The 16,839-nt window shown below is 40.5% G+C and overlaps 1 protein-coding gene across 2 annotated transcripts in view; it reads left to right on the forward strand.

Moving 5' to 3' along the window:
- Positions 1-16,839, forward strand: part of ADAM10 (ADAM metallopeptidase domain 10) — a 158,302-nt gene that overhangs the window by 65,602 nt on the left and 75,861 nt on the right. The window lies entirely within an intron of this gene.

Consider the following 16,839-nt stretch of genomic DNA (forward strand, 5'->3'; position numbering starts at 1 on the left):
GACTTTTTGTTCCATCAGCTATTCTTGCTTTTTTTCTGATCCTCTATTTCTACAGAAACTAGCATAATTATTCTAGATGGGATACATTTATGATTTTAGCTGCTTGCTAAATCTCAAATTTATTAATGCTACTTACCCACATTTTTTTAAATCCTCATCCAAGGATATGTTTTAAAAAAAATTGATTTCAGAGAGGAAGAGAGAGATAGAAACATCAGTGATGAGAGAGGATCATTGATTGGGTGCCTCCTGCATGCCCCCTGCTGGGGATTGAGCCTGCAACCCAGGCATGCACCCTTGACTGGAATGAATCCGCAATCCTTCAGTCTGCAGGCCAATGCTTTATACACTGAGCCAAAACGGCTAGGGCCAAGGATATGTTTTTTAATTGATTTCAGAGAGCGAGGAAGGGAGAGCAAGGGAGAATATTGATCTGAGAGAGAAACATCAATTGGGTGCCCCCTGTACATGTACAGGAAGCAAACCCATGACCCTTCAGTGCATGGGACAATGCTCCCACCAACTTAGCCATACCAGCCAGGGCTTATTTGCCCACATTTTTACTCATCTTTATTTGATTCACTTTCCAACTTCCTCTCCTTTATTTCAAACTCTCCTCAATCTCTAAGCTATAGTCCTCCTTCACAAATTGGATTATGAATTCCTTTGTTTTCTTTATTTCTGCCAACAGGATTATTACCTATTTGATTTATATGTTACTTTGTAATTTTCTTAGTAATTTAATATATATATATTTAATTTTAATCCTCACCCGAGGATATTTTTTCATTGATTTTAGAGAGAGGGCAAGAGAGAGGGGAAGACAGAGAGAAATATTGATGTGAGAGAAACACATCTATCGGTTGCCTCCTGCACGAGCCCCGACCAGGGCCTGGGCCGGGAAGGAGCCTGTAACCGGGGTGTACGTGCCCTTGACCGGAATTGAACCTGGGTCCCTGCGGTCCACTGGCCGATGCTCTAGTAATTGAATCGTTTTGCAGAGTTACCTTTTCTGTCCAGTGTATGTAAGTTCTCCAACTGCAGTTTCTGGTGTTTTTTTTCTTCTTCTTTTTCTTTAACATTACAAACATTATTTATGTTTGGAGCAGGTTCTTCACAGACACATAATGAAATCTTGAAACATTTTCCCTACAATGTTTTCTCAAAATTAAACACACCGTTTGGGAAAGGAAGGAGAGGAAAAGAGTAATATAAAAGATTTTAAACTCAGCTTTATCCTCCCATCATATTGTAATCAAACTTTTTTTCCCTTTGCTTTATACTTCCCACAAGTGCCCTCCACTATGTTTGTTCTATCCTTTATAATTTATTTTATTACATCTTCTCTCTCTTGTTTCTCTCATCTAGTTTTATATATAGTAGTTTAAGCATAATCTGTTCTTTTTTTCCACTTTTATTTCTTCCTCATCATATAATTGTATTTGATCACTTTGCATTTTACTGTCTTTCAACTAGTCTCCTTTATGTCAAACCCTCCCCCCCCCCCCCCCCCTTAAGATAATGAGTTAGCTTGGAGGATCAGTGACATTGGATGCAACTTTCTGTCTATTCCTTTTGGCATTTAACTTTACCATTGACTTTAGCTCTTTAATTTTTATTTGTCTAAGTAAATACATATTCAAAGAAAGGAGGCTTTTTCACATTCTTTTTATTATTACATGCCAATTGTGGTTTTAGAGCTTAAAAATAGTAATGTTTAGAGTGATTTTATTTGTAACTTTTTCTGGTAAATGGAAATGTAACTATATGAGGATGAGAGTATGGGAAGGAATTGCTTTTAAACAGAGTTTTTAATGCTTACAAATTAAGATGATTACCTTTGTGAAACTATCTGAAAATCAGTAAGATACCCATGGTTTAAGAAAACTATTTGGCCTGGTGGTGTTGCTCATTTGTTTAGCATTGACCTATAAACCAGGAGGTCACAGATTTGACTCCTGGTCAGGGAACATGACCTGGTTGGGGACTTGATCCCCAGTAGGGAGTGTGTAGGAGGCAGCTGATCAATGAATCTCTCATTATTGATGTTTCCCTCTCCCTCTCTGAAATTAGTATATATATAAAAGCATCCATGTGTTAACCTTTTAGTTTCTAAATAGTTGCTGTATTCTAAATTCTAGACCAAGGGCTGGCAAACCTTTGCTGTAAAGGGCCAGATATTAAGTATTTTTGGTTTTCTGGGCCATATGAGCTCAGTTGCAACTCAGTTTTATCATTGTAATGTGAAAACAACCTTAGACAATATGTATATGAATGAGTGTGGCAGTGTTCCAGTAAAACCTTAATACTTAAATTTGAATTTCATATAATTTTACATTACACAAATATTATTTATTTTTTAACCATTTAAAAATGTAAAAGCTATCCTTAATTTGCACACCAAACACAAGGATTCACTTGTCCAGCATACTAGTTTGCCTACCCCTTTTCTAGACCATAAAGTCAACAATTGATTCTGAAAAACAAAATAAATGAACAAGCAGAACAGAAACAGACTCATATATACAGAGAACATTTTTATGGTTGCCAAATAGGAGGGGTATTGCAGTGGTGGTGAAAAAGGTTAAGGGATTAAGAAGGAATTGGGAGTTATAGAATAGTCAGGGGGATGTAAAATATAGCATGGGGAGTATAGTCAGTGATCCTATTTAATAAAAGGTCAGGGACCATAAGCGCAACGACTGGAACGACTGCTTGACTAGTCGCCATGAGGTTCATTGACCACCTCTCGGTCCCTCCCCTGCCCCACTTACCCCACCCCCACTCCTGCCCACAGGTGAACGGGGAACCATGGGGAAGCAGGTGGGTGGCGGTGGGGTGGGAGTGGGGACTGGCGAGTGGGTGGACTGGCTGATCTCTTGATCCCTCCCCCACCCCCCAGTCCGCAGGCTCCAATGGATCAGCAATGGTGGAATGGGGCAACCGGCGTGGGTGGTGGTAGGACCAGGCTGGCTGTCAGGCCGTTGGGATCTCCAGCTCATCCCCAGCTGCTCGGGGGCTCAGGCTGGTGGGAAAGCAGGCACCAGCGACTTCAACTCCATGCGTGTGCGCTGGACCGGCCGCTGATGGAATGTGCTGCTCGCTTGGGGCCGCTCACACGGGCGCCGCCGCTGCCGCCGCTGCTGCCGCTGCTGCCACTGCTGCTGGGGCTTGTGGTGCTGATGGAAGCTGCAGGGTGCGCCTGCGACCTATCCGCCCTGGCGGCGGAGGCGGCCTTGGGACTGGCGAACAGGCAGAAGATGGCCCTGATCGCAGGCTAGGCCTAGGGACCCTACCTGCACCATTTTGTGCACTGGGCCTCTAGTCTATATATATAAAAGCCAAGTGACCGGAACGCCGGAATGACCAGAACGATTGGTCGCTGTGATGTGCACTGTGGCTGGCCGTAGCCGGAATGGGGGCAGGGCCGGCCAGCCAACCTCCCTTAGCTCCGTCCCCCAACTGGCTCTGCCCCTAGTTGGCTCCCCCCCCCCCCCCACTCCAATCAAGGGCAGGGCCGACCAGCCAACCTCCCCTGGCCCCTCCCCCTTACCCAGCCGGCCCAGTCCCTGATTTCCCCCCCAACCCCCTGATTGGGGGGCGGAACCAGTCGGCCAACTGCCTGTGGCACCTCCCACCAGCCGGTCCTGACTATGATCAGCCCCCTCCCTGATCAGGGGTGGGTTTGGCTGGCCGGCCGAGCCGACCTCCTGGGGCCCCTCTCCCCCACGACCCCTTCCCCTGGCTGGGCCGATCCTGATTGGCCCCCATCAGGGTGGGCCGCCCAGACCGCACCCATGCATGAATTCTAGTATTCAAATAGTTAGGTATGGTGTCAGATGGGTACGAGATTTATCAGGATGATCACTTAGTAAGTTATGTAATGTCTAATCACTGGGGTATACACCTGAAACTAATATAATAATGTATGTTAACTATAATTGGAAAATGAAAAATGATTTAAAAAAATAAAAGCTGACATGAAAAGAATATCTGTTATACAGTCTGTAAGCATATTTCTCCAGTTGCTCTAAAAAGGCTCTTTAAGAAAAAAAAAAAAGGTTCCCACATTGTATTTGGTTATCTCTAGTTAGTATTTCTTTTAAATAGCTTTATTGAGGAAAAATTGACACAATAAATTGCTCAGATGTAAAGTATACAATTTGATAATTTTTAACATGTATATAGCTGTGAAATTATCACCATAATCAAGATAGTGTTATGTATCTATCACCCCCAAAAGCTTCTTCCTGCTCAGTGTACTTTTCTTCTTCCCAACTCCTCTTTCCTCAGGCACTAATCTGCAGGTTAGTTTGCATTTTCTAGAATTTCATGTAAATGCAATTACATAGTATGTACTCTTTATTTACTTATTTTATTTTTTGTTATTCCTCACCTGAAGATATTTTCCATTGATATTTTTTGAGAAAGTGGAAGGGAGGGGGGAGAGACACAGAGAGAGAAACATCCATGTGTGAGAGACACATCAATTGGTTGCCTCCCGAATATGCCCTGACCAGGGCCAGGGATTGAGCCTGCAACCGAGGTATGTGCCCTTGATTGGAATTAAACCCATGACCCTACAGTCCTTGGGCCAACACTCTATCCACTGAGCCAAACTGGCTAGGACATTTTAAAAAGTATATGTTTTTTATTTCAGAGAGAGGAGGGGAGAGGATCAGAGAGATAGAAACATCAATGATTAGAGAATCATCGATTGGCTGCCTCCTACATGCCCCCCTATTGGGTCTTGAGCCCGAAACCTGGGCATGTTCCCTGACTGGGAATTGAACCGTGACCTCCTGGTTCATGGGTTGCCGTTTAACCAGTGAGCCATACTGGTCGGGCTACTTATATTTTTTATATATATGTTATATACACACATTTTTAAAAATACATATTTTTATTGATTTCAGAGAGGAAGGGAGAAGGGAGAGAGAGAGATAGAGAAACATCAATGATGATAGAGAATTGTTGATTAGCTGCCTCCTGCGTATCCCCTACTGGGGATCAAGCCTTCAATGTGGGCATGAGCCCTTGACTGGAATTGTACCTGGGACCCTTCAGTCCACAAGCCGACGCTCTATCCACTGAGCCAAACCAGCTGGGGCTATTTTTTATATTTTTGACTAGCTGATTTTTGCAAGGCTTCAAAAGAAATTCATTCAGTGGAGGAAGAATAGACACTTTTATAAAAGGGTGCTGGACCAACTGGGTATCTGTGACCAAAAAATTATCCATCTAAGCCACATACTTTGTATATAGATTAATTCAAATGGATCATAAGTAGATCTAAACATAAAATATGTTTTTATTGATTTTAGAGAAATTGAGGAAGGGAGAGGGAGAGAGAAACATCGGCTAGAGAGAACCACTCATTGGCTGCCTCCTGCAAACCCTGGGAATTGAGCCTGAAACCCAGGCATGTGCCCTGACCAGGAATCGAACTGGCTACCTCTTAGTGCATGGGATGGGCTCAATCAACTGAGCCACACTGGCCAGGATACACTATGTACTCTTTAAAATCAGGCTTCTAAGCATAATTGTTTTGAGATTTATTTATGTTACATAGTTTTATTTATAGATTTATTTATGTTATATAGTTTATTCCTTTTTATTGATGAAATAGAGGCCCGGTGCATGAATCATGTATGGGTGGGGTCAGGCCAGCCAGCCCCGATCGAGGTGCGGGGGGGGGGGGTGGGAGGGCGAGCAGGGGCGGGGCTGGCCCGGGGGAGGTTGTAGGGGGCCGATTGGTCCCTGATGTGGCTGGTTGGCTGGCTGCCGCAGTGCGCATCATCTCAATTAGTTGTTCCGGTTGTTCCGTCTTTCCAGTTGTTGGGCTTTTATATATATAGATTAGTATAATAATATTTGGGTTATTTGATTGGATTTGGTGATTCATCGGGTGTTATTTGAGTGATTACACCAAGTTTTGACTGTTAGAGAGTCATCTCATAAGCAAGGCCTTGGGCTTTGCAGTCAAATTCTTAACCTGTCAGTCAAATAGAGGGAAGGTTGCCTTGCTGAAAGTAATGAAGATGCAAAGTCTACTCTAGTTAGTATGGAGTGAGATGTGGGTGTTTTATGCATGGTTCTGTTGGGGAGAAAATCTGAACTGTAAATGTTCCCCCTTCTTGGAGTTGAGAGTTAACTAGAGCTATTTCCTGCTTGAGGCCATATAACAATATATGTATTATTTATATTTGCACCTCCTACAACAAGACAAAAAGCAAGAGGCTAGCATGCAAAGGAACTGGAAGAAAGGCAGTAGATTTAAAGCTGATCTTTGTTTTGAATAGGCCTACTATTCTACACCAATGACTCACTCTTTGTGAAAGAATATGCTGTTTGGCCTTTGCAGGGGAGCTAAAGTGCATCCTATGATTTAGCAGCTCAATGAGGGTTTATTCATTAGTTGAACAAAAGCTTTTCTAGAAATGGGATTATATTGTCAGTAATTTTAAAGGGAAAATGCCATTTAACATGATGACCAGGGAAAATAGGCTGTTTTAGAAAAGTTTTTAAAGTACTGTATATAGGAAAAGTTTTATGCATGATCTTTTTTTTTGTTCTTTCTATTGGGAGAGTTTTATGCTGACAATTTGATGCATATATAAATACTGCTTTGTTGCTTTGGAAATTTTTTATCCTAAATATCAAGCTTTCAAAAGTAATATATGTATTTAATTTATAATATATAAAATACAATTTACAAAGAATAAAACACTCTAATTTTTCTTTTTGAATATTCTAATTCTTGATGTTTCTAATTAGAATTTTTTTAGTGATTGATTTTTTTCTTTTAAGAGAGAGAGAGAATGAGAAACGTTGATCTGTTATTCCACTTATTCATGCATTCATTGGTTGATTGTTGTATATGCCTTGATCAGGGATTGAACCTTCAACCTTGGCATATGTGCATGACACTCTAACCAACTGAGCTACTAGTCCTGGGCTTCTAATGTTTTAAATTACAGTGTATGATATAGCTTTAGTATTTTTTATTTTCCTATATATTTAAACAGTATAAGAGAATTTTAGTATTTTGATAAAAAATTTTAAAGGTCATGGAACAATTTTAATTTCTCCCATTCATAGTTTCAGCTTGTATGGTTAATTTTATTGCCTCTAGTACTGTAGCTAAGTGAGGACTGCTAGTGGTTAACTAGGTATGTAGGATTGAGAATGGACTCTGAAAATAGAGTAATCATTGTCAGGTAGCATAAATGAACTGGTTTAGGTTATAGATTATGATTTTTGAGTGAGGGTAGTCATATTACCAGTTTTTCCCCAGCTTTATTCAGCTGGAGCAATATAGGTAGAGAGTTGAATTTAAACAGGATTTGGTTGAGGGTTGGGAGATGGGTGTCAAGGGAGATTAAAGCAAATGCAGTGGAGTAATTATAGTAATAATTCACTATGGGATTTAAGGTGAATAAGGAAAAGAAAGAGAATATTCAGTGATGGACAGTTGAACGAGGTGCTAGTATTGGTAGATTGAAGGGTCTTAGTGGTGTTGAAGGATTGTTGGAGTTTAGAGGGAATGTTCTGAAAAGATAAGTTGTAGAAAGAAAGTATGATTTAGCCAAAACCAGTTTGGCTCAGTGGATAGAGCGTCAGCCTGCGGACTGAAAGGTCCCAGGTTCGATTCCAGTCAAGGGCATGTACCTTGGTTGCGGGCACATCCCCAGTAGGGGGTGTGCAGGAAGCAGCTGATGGATGTTTCTAGCTCTCTATCTCTCTCCCTCCCTCTGTAAAAAATCAATAAAATACATTAAAAAAAAAAAAAGAAAGTATGATTTAGCAGTTGAGATGATGAAGAGGTTTCAGTTATCAGTAATGACAGGTTCAAAAGTATGACCATATAAGTGAAAAGTTGAAGTAGGAGAAGACTGGTGGTATGAGTGTATTGGAAGGATCATCAACATGAATATTGTAATCACTAAGAATTATGGGTAGCGTCAGAAAGAGTAACAATGAGTTAGGAGCTAAAAATAAGAAAATAGAGGGAAATAGGGATTTGTGTAGGCAGCAAATACCTATAATAAGTTGAAGTAGTTGGTGGTTTAGTCTCCTGCATCTGAAAGCCAGGCCACAGTGAGAACAGTCCTGATGGTCCCAAGGCAGATAGTGGTAAATAGCTGTGAGTGTTTAGTGAAGTGAGGGGCAGGGGAATTTCTTGTAAGAACAGGAAGAGTTCTGGGGTTCCCCTTTGATTCCTGCTACAGTCCTCCTGATGGAGGTGAGGAATGCTACAGAAGGATTCTCTTTATCCCTGCCAGATGATGGATTAGAAAAGGTGATTTTCTGAAATATAGGTACTCTCTTCTTGATTCCAGCCAAATGCTACCTATTGGGGTGGGATAGGTGCAGGGAATCTTATTATTGAATCTAGGCCATCTTTTCACCCTGGGGACTGATGGCATGCTAGGTTGTGGTTCTGTTCTTAAGTTTCTGATAGTCTGCTGGCTTCCTTTCGATTTCAGATTATATTAGCCTATAGGCAGTGTGGTATTGCACTGATACTTATTTGCCTTCTAACTGTGTGGAGGAGTGGTAGAAAGAAATCCACACATTGTGTATATATCAGTTACATGTATGATACAAACATATATGTGTATATATCTATATATTTGTTCAACTTTATATATTTTATCAAGTAGATTAGACACTCATTAGACACTGTGTTTGATTATCTTAATTTTAGGGAAGTAAAATTTGCTACCCCAAATGTGTCTCTTTGGCATATGAATTATTTAGACTGATTATTTATTTATTTATTTATTCATCTCCCAAGGATATGTTTATTGATTTTGAGAGACACAGAGAGAGAAACATAGATGTGAGAGAAACACTGATTAGTTGCCTGCCATATGTGCCCCAACCGGGGATTGAACGTGAAACCTATGTATATACCCTGACCCAGAATGGAATCCCCAATCTTTTTAGTGTATGGGATGACACTCCAAACGAGTCACTCAGCTGGAGCTAGGCTGATTATTATTATTTTTTAAAATATATTTGTATTGATTTCAGGAAGGAAGGGAGAGGAAGAGAGAGATAGAAACATCAGTGATGAGAGCGAATCATTGATTGGCTGCCTCCTGCATGCCTCCTACTGAGGATTGAGCCCGCAACCCAGAGATGTGCCCTTAACCAGAATCGAACCCGGGACCCTTCATTCTGCAGGCTGACACTCTATCCACTGAGCCAAACCAGCTAGGGCTAGGCTGATTATTTTTAAGAAACAGAAGATTTAGGAAATTTTTCTTTGGCCTCCCCCTTAAGTGCTTAAAAGAATTTAGATAGAGGGCTTATTCCAGGAAGGGAATTATCATCAGACATAACTACAAAGAATTTGAGCAAAGTGTGATGGTGTTATTGACGAAGTTGGGGTATCCCCTTCCCTACTGAGTGCTGGGGGTGGAGTCCTTACGATATCTCTAGAAAAAAATTTTCTGAGACCTGCGAAGGAGGATGAGTGATATTTATTTGCATGAAATTATATCCTTGGGTTTCCAAGGTCCCATTTCCCTTAATCCAGTTACAGAAAAAGTATAGTGGGGCTTCAGTAGAGCTAAAATCAGAACCAGTGTCCAGAGTTTTCGTTCCATATTGCAGTCAGGTCCAGTTCAGCATCAGACTAGTTACAGTCCATTAGTCCATTGTGTCCATATAGCCATGGGCCATGTAGGCAAATGCCAGGAAGCAGGGGTGAGAGCCCCATAAGCCAGGAGTCATGCGTACCATGCCAAGAACCAAGAGTACAAGAGGAACCACGAGAGCGAACTCCTTTGCTCAGGGGATTAAATAACCCAAATTTTCTTGCCCGTGCAGTGGCCACGCCTATTCTGGTCAATGATCTGTTCCTAGGTGTGACTGACAGACAAGTACCTTCCCATTGTCACCCCAATTTTACTGGGCATGCATCTATTTCCCCTCCATTGGACCTCTGGGGAGTGTAAAGTTGTACCTTCCTGGAGAAGTTGCCCAAATGATATACCTATAATATTTGGCCTTTCCTTTGCTTCTGTCCTGTTATTAATAACTAGGTTACACGATATCAGTGGTGGAGGTGGTGGGGGATTAGCAAGGCCTGTTTGTTCACATGACTCTCTGTGTTCTTTTGCCTCTATGTGGCCTGGCAAACATTTATTCTTTTTTTGTTGTTGTTAATCCTCACCTAAGGATATTTTTCCATTGATTTTTTTTCTTTTTTTTTTTTTTAGAGAGAGAGAGGAAGGGAAGTGGAGAGACAGAGAGAAAGAAATGGTGATATGAGAGAGACACACCTATTGGTTGCCTCCTGCACATGCCCTGACCACGGCTGGGGTGGAGCCTGCAACTGAGGTGTGTGCCCTTGACCAGAATCAAACCTGCGACTCTTGGGTCCACAGGCTGACACTCTGTCCAAACCGGTTAGGGCTAAACCTTTATTCTTTTATTTCCCTTGAATGTCTTCTTCCTCTTTGAAGACCCAGAACACTCCCCTCTTTCCCTTAGCCTCAGATGTTACATGGCTGCTCTTTGGGCCTCATATTCTTATGGAGCTCCTGTATGTAGAAAATTAAATTTGATTTTTTTTCTGTTAATGTATCTCATGTCAATTTAATTCCTATTCCAGTCAGAAGAACCCAGAAGGGTAGAGGAAAAAAATTTCCTTCCTGACATGTTCAAATGCCCAGCATCAGTGCCAATTATTGAATGCATAGAGTGTCATTGTATTTAGTATTATTAAAAACTGGAAAATATATTTTATTAAGATACTATACAGTAGGGATTGCAAATTATATATAAATCAGACATGTATACTCTTACATTAAAGAAAATAATGTTATACTGGTAATTGTTTACAATAAGGATTTTTTTGTTCTGTTCTTGAATTTAGTAAGATGTTCAGTTAAATGCCTTACATGGGGTTGGAAGCTATAAAATTCTCTCTTCCAGAATACTTTGCAGCATGTCTTTTGTGCCTGTGTAGGAGCAGATTCAAAATGTATTTCATAATATGCTTTTAATGAAGGTGAATTCTAATTTCTGTCATGATCAGCTTATGATATTTATTCTTTCTCAAATTTGAATAAAATCAGGCATATTGACTAACTTATGGAGGGCTTAAAACTTGATTGCTAATGAATCTCACAGCTTTTTGCTCTGAAACTGAAAATCTTGCATGGAGTAAACCCTTTTTTGAGAAACTGTTTGAAAATGATAACAGTACTTATTTCTCTAAGCATGCAATATATTTAATCTGGGTATTATAGAGTCTATTAGCTTCCATCTTTAGTTAAAAGATGGATTTAATTACTATACTCTGCCAGTCTTCAACTTAAGTGTATGATTGATTTTTTAGCAAAAGTTGTATTTTTTAGGATGAATGAAAACTAGTATAAATGAAAACATTTAGAAAACCATAACAAATAACACTGCTAAAAAAAAACTTCTGACATGCTAGAGCAAGATTATTTTGTTATTGTCTGTGATAAAAAATTTACCAGATCACTAGTGGAGAGCAGATATAAAATAAGTTCTGTTCTTGACAAAAGTTTTCACTGTGTATTAAGGTAATGCTAACTATAGTACCAAACAGCCCCCAATTCAGTGGCTAAGTGCACTAAAGCTCATTTCTCACTAAGTAACAGTTTAATGTGAGTATTCCTTAACAGGCAGCTTTTCTTCACCAGGTTATTTTATGCTATACTGTACTATAATGCTGTTCCCAGTTGTCTCCTACCGCCATTCAGAAGGGAAAAAGAGCATATAGGACGCCGGCTGGTGCACTTCCCTACTGCTCGTATTTCTTTATTTAAAAAATAAAATTTTTTATTGATTTTTTACAGAGAGGAAGGGAGAGGGATAGAGAGTTAGAAACATCGATGAGAGAGAAATATCGATCAGCCGCCTCCTGCACACTCCCTACTGGGGATGTGCCTGCTACCAAGGTACATGCCCTTGACCGGAATCGAACCTGGGACCCATCAGTCCGCAGGCCGACGCTCTATCCACTGAGCCAAACCGGTTAGGGCTGCTCATATTTCTTAAACTAAAAACTAGGTTATGTACACTTAGCTTGGATGGGAGGCTGGGAAACTTAGTCTGGATTTGTTCAGGATAGTGAGGAACCTGTTTGGTCAATGACTGCCAAACCTTGCCAATAATGAAATTCTTTCTTCAAATAAAATCTTTGAACATTTTAAAACATTTTTAAAAGTGGTTACGTGATTGATATACTTTTAGGAGGGGTTTTGGGGAAGATTGTATATTTTGTAAACAGATTATTCCTTAACTCCATATACTTTTTTTTTTTTTTTTTTAAATATTTGGTAGTGGTGAAGCATGTGGGATGGGGAGCCCAGATATGATAGACATTTAGGGGAAGTCATCTGAAAACAGGCTGTAATGATGTAACCACAAGGTTTTTCTTTTGAAAGGCTAAGCTAAATAGTCTTTTTTTATTTGGGAGTGAGGCCATGATGCCATGCTCTTGTATCTGTGTTCATGTTCGTGTGTGAAAGACAGCAATTTGGTTATGGAGGTTATTAAGATAATTTTATGAAACTTCATGATAAGTTAGAACTGTAGTTTAAATAGGCCTTTTTTAATATGTTGGGAGATGTCTAATTCAACTCTAAGAATTTCATCAAATGTTAAATACATGTTTATTTCATTGAACTTAAATTAGTATAAGATAAATGGTAAAATAGATTATTAACTTAACTGTTATCTTAATAAACAATCTAAATAAGGCACCACAAACTGATCCATAAAGGAAAAATAAGAACATAACATACTAATTGAATCATAAGTTAGTTGCTTATCACATTGGAACAGAAATTAAAATAAGCTTTTGAAATGTATTACTTAGTATTATTCATTTCCTGTGGCCAAATATTTTGTATATCAGTACTCTTAGAGCATGTTTTACTTATCTGCTTAGTTGCTGCCAGAGTCAGCAGAAGGATTCCTCCTCATTCACCTTGTTATCTTGTAATAAAAAGATAAATTATGTTCTTATTCATGATTTAACCCTTTGCACTCGCTTGCTTTTTTCTCGATTCTTTTATTCTATTCAGGATTTAATGCTAACTGTGTCGAGTCACACTCGACATCAGAGTGCAAAAGGTTAAGGGAAAAACTAGCCAGAGAATCTGGCCACATTTTTAGTTGCTGGATACTGGACTATCCCAATGTTGGGTAAAATAGCACAAAATAATATCAAACTATGAACTTGATTTTATATGATAACTAGAGGCCTGGTGTATGAATTTCATGTGGGGGGGGGGTCCCTCAGCCCAGCCTGCACACTCTCGCTATCCAGAACCCCTTGGGGGATATCTGACTGCCAGTGTAGGCCTGATTGGGCCTAAGCCGGCAGTTGGACATCCCTCTTGCAATCCGGGACTGCTGGCTCCTAACTGCTCACCTGCCTTCCTGCCTGATTGCCCCTAACTGCTTGTCTGCCTGCCTGATTGCCCCTAATCACTCACCTGCCTTTCTCATCGCCCCTAACCACCTCTGCCTGCCTGCCTGGCTGATTTCCCCTAACTGCTCGCATGCCTGCCTGATCACCACTAACCCCCTCTGCTTCGGCCGCCGCTGCCCCGGCTTCGTCCGGAATGACGTCTGGAAGGTCGTTCGGCTGTCAGGTCTAATTAGCATATTACACTTTTATTATTATACATTAAAACAATTAGGAAAATTCCAAGAGATCTAATGTCTGTTAACTGAATAAAGAACTTAAGTGCATATGTACACTTGTCTATGAGTTCGCTTTTGCATTGTGTTCTTTTTTAAAAAAAAATCTTTATTGTTCAGATTATTACAGTTGTTCCTCTTTTTCCCCCCCATAGCTCCCCTCCACCTGGTTCCCACCCCACCCTCGGCCCTTACCCCCCCCCCCCCGCCCACTGTCCTCATCCATAGGTGTACGATTTTTGTCCAGTCTCTTCCCGCACCCCTCACACCCCTTTCCCCCTGAAAATTGTCAGTTCACTCCCTTTCTATGCCCCTGATTCTATTATATTCACCAGTTTATTCTGTTCATCAGATTTTTTTATTCACTTGATTTTTAGAATCACTTATTGATATATATATATATATATATATTTGTTGTTCATAGTTTTTATCTTTACTTTTTCTTCTTCTTCCTCTTCTTAAAGAATACCCTTTAGCATTTCATATAATACTGGTTTGGCGGTGATGAACTCCTTTAGCTTTTTCTTATCTGTGAAGCTCTTTATCTGACCTTCAATTCTGAATGATAACTTTGCTGGGTAGAGTAATCTTGGTTGTAGGTTCTTGCTATTCATCACTTTGAATATTTCATGCCAGTCCCTTCTGGCCTGCATAGTTTCTGTTGAGAAATCAGCTGACAATCATATATGTGCTCACTTGTAGGTGACTAACAGTTTTTCTCTTGCTGCTTTTAATATTCTCTCTTTGTCTTTTGCTCTTGGCATTTTAATTATGATGTGTCTTGGTGTGGTCCTCTTTGGATTCCTTTTGTTTGGGGTTCTCTGCGCTTCCTGGACTTGTAAGTCTATTTCTTTCACCAGGTAGGGGAAGTTTTCTGTCATTATTTCTTCAAATAGGTTTTCAGTATCTTGCTCTCTCTCTTCTTCTGGCACCCCCATAATTCTTATGTTGGTATGCTTGAAGTTGTCCCAGAGGCTTCTTACACTATCTTCATACTTTTGGATTCTTTTTTCTTTTTGCTTTTCCGGTTGGGTGCTTTTTGCTTCTTTGTATTTCAAATATTTGACTTGATTCTTGCGATCCTCTAGTCTGCTGTTGGATCTCTGTATATTATTTTTAATTTCTGTCAGTGTATGCTTAATTTCTAGTTGGTCCTTTTTTATATCCTCGAGGGTCTTGCTAAATTTATCCGCCTTTTCTAGAAAATTCTTGAAAAACATTATAGCTGTGGTTTTGAACTCTATATCCAGTAATTTGCTTTCCTCCATTTCTGTCATTTGTGACCTGTTTCTTTGTCTCCACATTTTGGCTGCTTTCCTGAGTTGATAGAGTGGCTTTGTGTGATAGGTGTCCTATAGGGCCCAGTGTCTCAGCCTCCCCAGTTACCTGAAGTGGACACTCTTGGTGCACCCTTTTGTGGGCTGTGTGCACAGTCTTATTGTAGTTAGCTTTGATTGTTGTTGGTATCACTGGGAGGAATTGGCCTACAGGCCAATTGGCAGTGAGAATCAGCTGTGTCTATGCTGGGAGAACTTCTGTGCTGGAGACACCCTTATGAAACAAGACTTCCCAAAGCCTCTGTGCTCAGCTTGGATGGGGCGGAGTCTCAGGGCGGAGCAGACAGCAATGGCTTACTGTCAGCCCTGCCCTAAGAGGCCCCTGAGTCTCAGTGTCCCGCGGTAATCGCTTACGCACCTCTGAGAGAAAGCCGCCCTCGAGTTTTGCCTGCTGCCAGAAAGTCCAGTTTCTCCCCAAATGAGTCTGGGTCCCCAGAGTTTCACCTGGAACTGGAGTTCAGAGCTGTCGGGAGCTTTTGTCTCCCTCCCAGTTGAGAAAGCCAGCCGCGCACTCAGTTGCCAGTCCTCTCCACACGCGTGCCTCGATACCTCTGCCTTCTGTAGCTCCTCTGAGTCTTAGTGTGCTTTTCTCTTTCCTTCTAGTTGTAGAATTTCCACTCAGCCAGCCTTCCTGTGGTTCTGGATGGTGTCCATTTTGTCTTTTAGTTGTAGTTTTGAAATTGTGCGAGGCAGCAGTTTAGGTGTTTACCTATGCAGCCATATTGGTTTCTCCTCTATATTGTGTTCTTGACATAGAGGAACTTAAATGGTGGGCCAGGCAAGCTAGGTTCCATTAAGAATCTGGGAAAGGCTCATTGGGACATTTTCAGGTTAAAATTATAGTAGGAAGAGAAGGTAGAGTGGTGATAATACCCCAAATTAACTAAATGGTGAGAAAAACTTGGCATATTATACTGTAAGACTTTCCAGCCTTTGTGGTAGAGTCTTTTTTTAGAGAGAAAGGGAGAGGGTTAGAGAGTTAGAAACATCGATGAGAGAGAAACATTGATCATCTGCCTTCTGCACACCCCCTCCTGGGGATGTACCCGCAACCAAAGTACATGCCCTTGACTGGAATAGAACCTAGGACCCTTCAGTCCACAGTCCGATGCTCTATCCACTGAGCCAAACTGGTCAGGGCTGTGGTAGATTCTTATTAAATATATGTGGGATGGTACTATATCTTCACTTTGCTAAAATGCGCTTTTGAAATGATAAAGTAATAAAATGTATGAGTGTTTTTTCTTCTTTTAAATATATATGTATTTTTTTAAAATTGATTTTAGAGAGGAAGGGAGAGGGAGAGAGAAATAGAAAGATCAATGATGGGAGAGGATCATTGATTGGCTTCCTCCTGCACACCTCACACTGGGTATTGAGCCCACAACCTGGGCATATGCCCTGATGGGGAATCAAACCATGACCTCCTGGTTCATAGGTCGACGCTCAAGCACTGAGCCATGCCAGCCAGGCATGTTCATCATTTCAGTTGTGTTATTTTTCCACTTCAAAATAATTTAAACTTGTTCTACTGATATTGCAGGTTTTTAATTCTAGTTTAATTTTGAAAATTTCAAACGTAAAAAAAAAAGTTTAAAGAATTATACAGGAACACATACATCCTTCTCCCTAGTTTACCATTTTTAAAAACATGTTATACTTCCCTCAACACATTTTTTTGGGAACCATTTGAAGGTAGGCTGCAGACTGCATGTGCCACCACTGCTAAATACTGCAGCTCACATCTCCTAAGAATACATACATTTTTCTAAATAACAATAATAATGTTCCATCCCCTAAAAAT

This window comes from Eptesicus fuscus, chromosome 5 (assembly GCF_027574615.1).
Source record: "Eptesicus fuscus isolate TK198812 chromosome 5, DD_ASM_mEF_20220401, whole genome shotgun sequence".
NCBI lineage: Eukaryota > Metazoa > Chordata > Mammalia > Chiroptera > Vespertilionidae > Eptesicus > Eptesicus fuscus.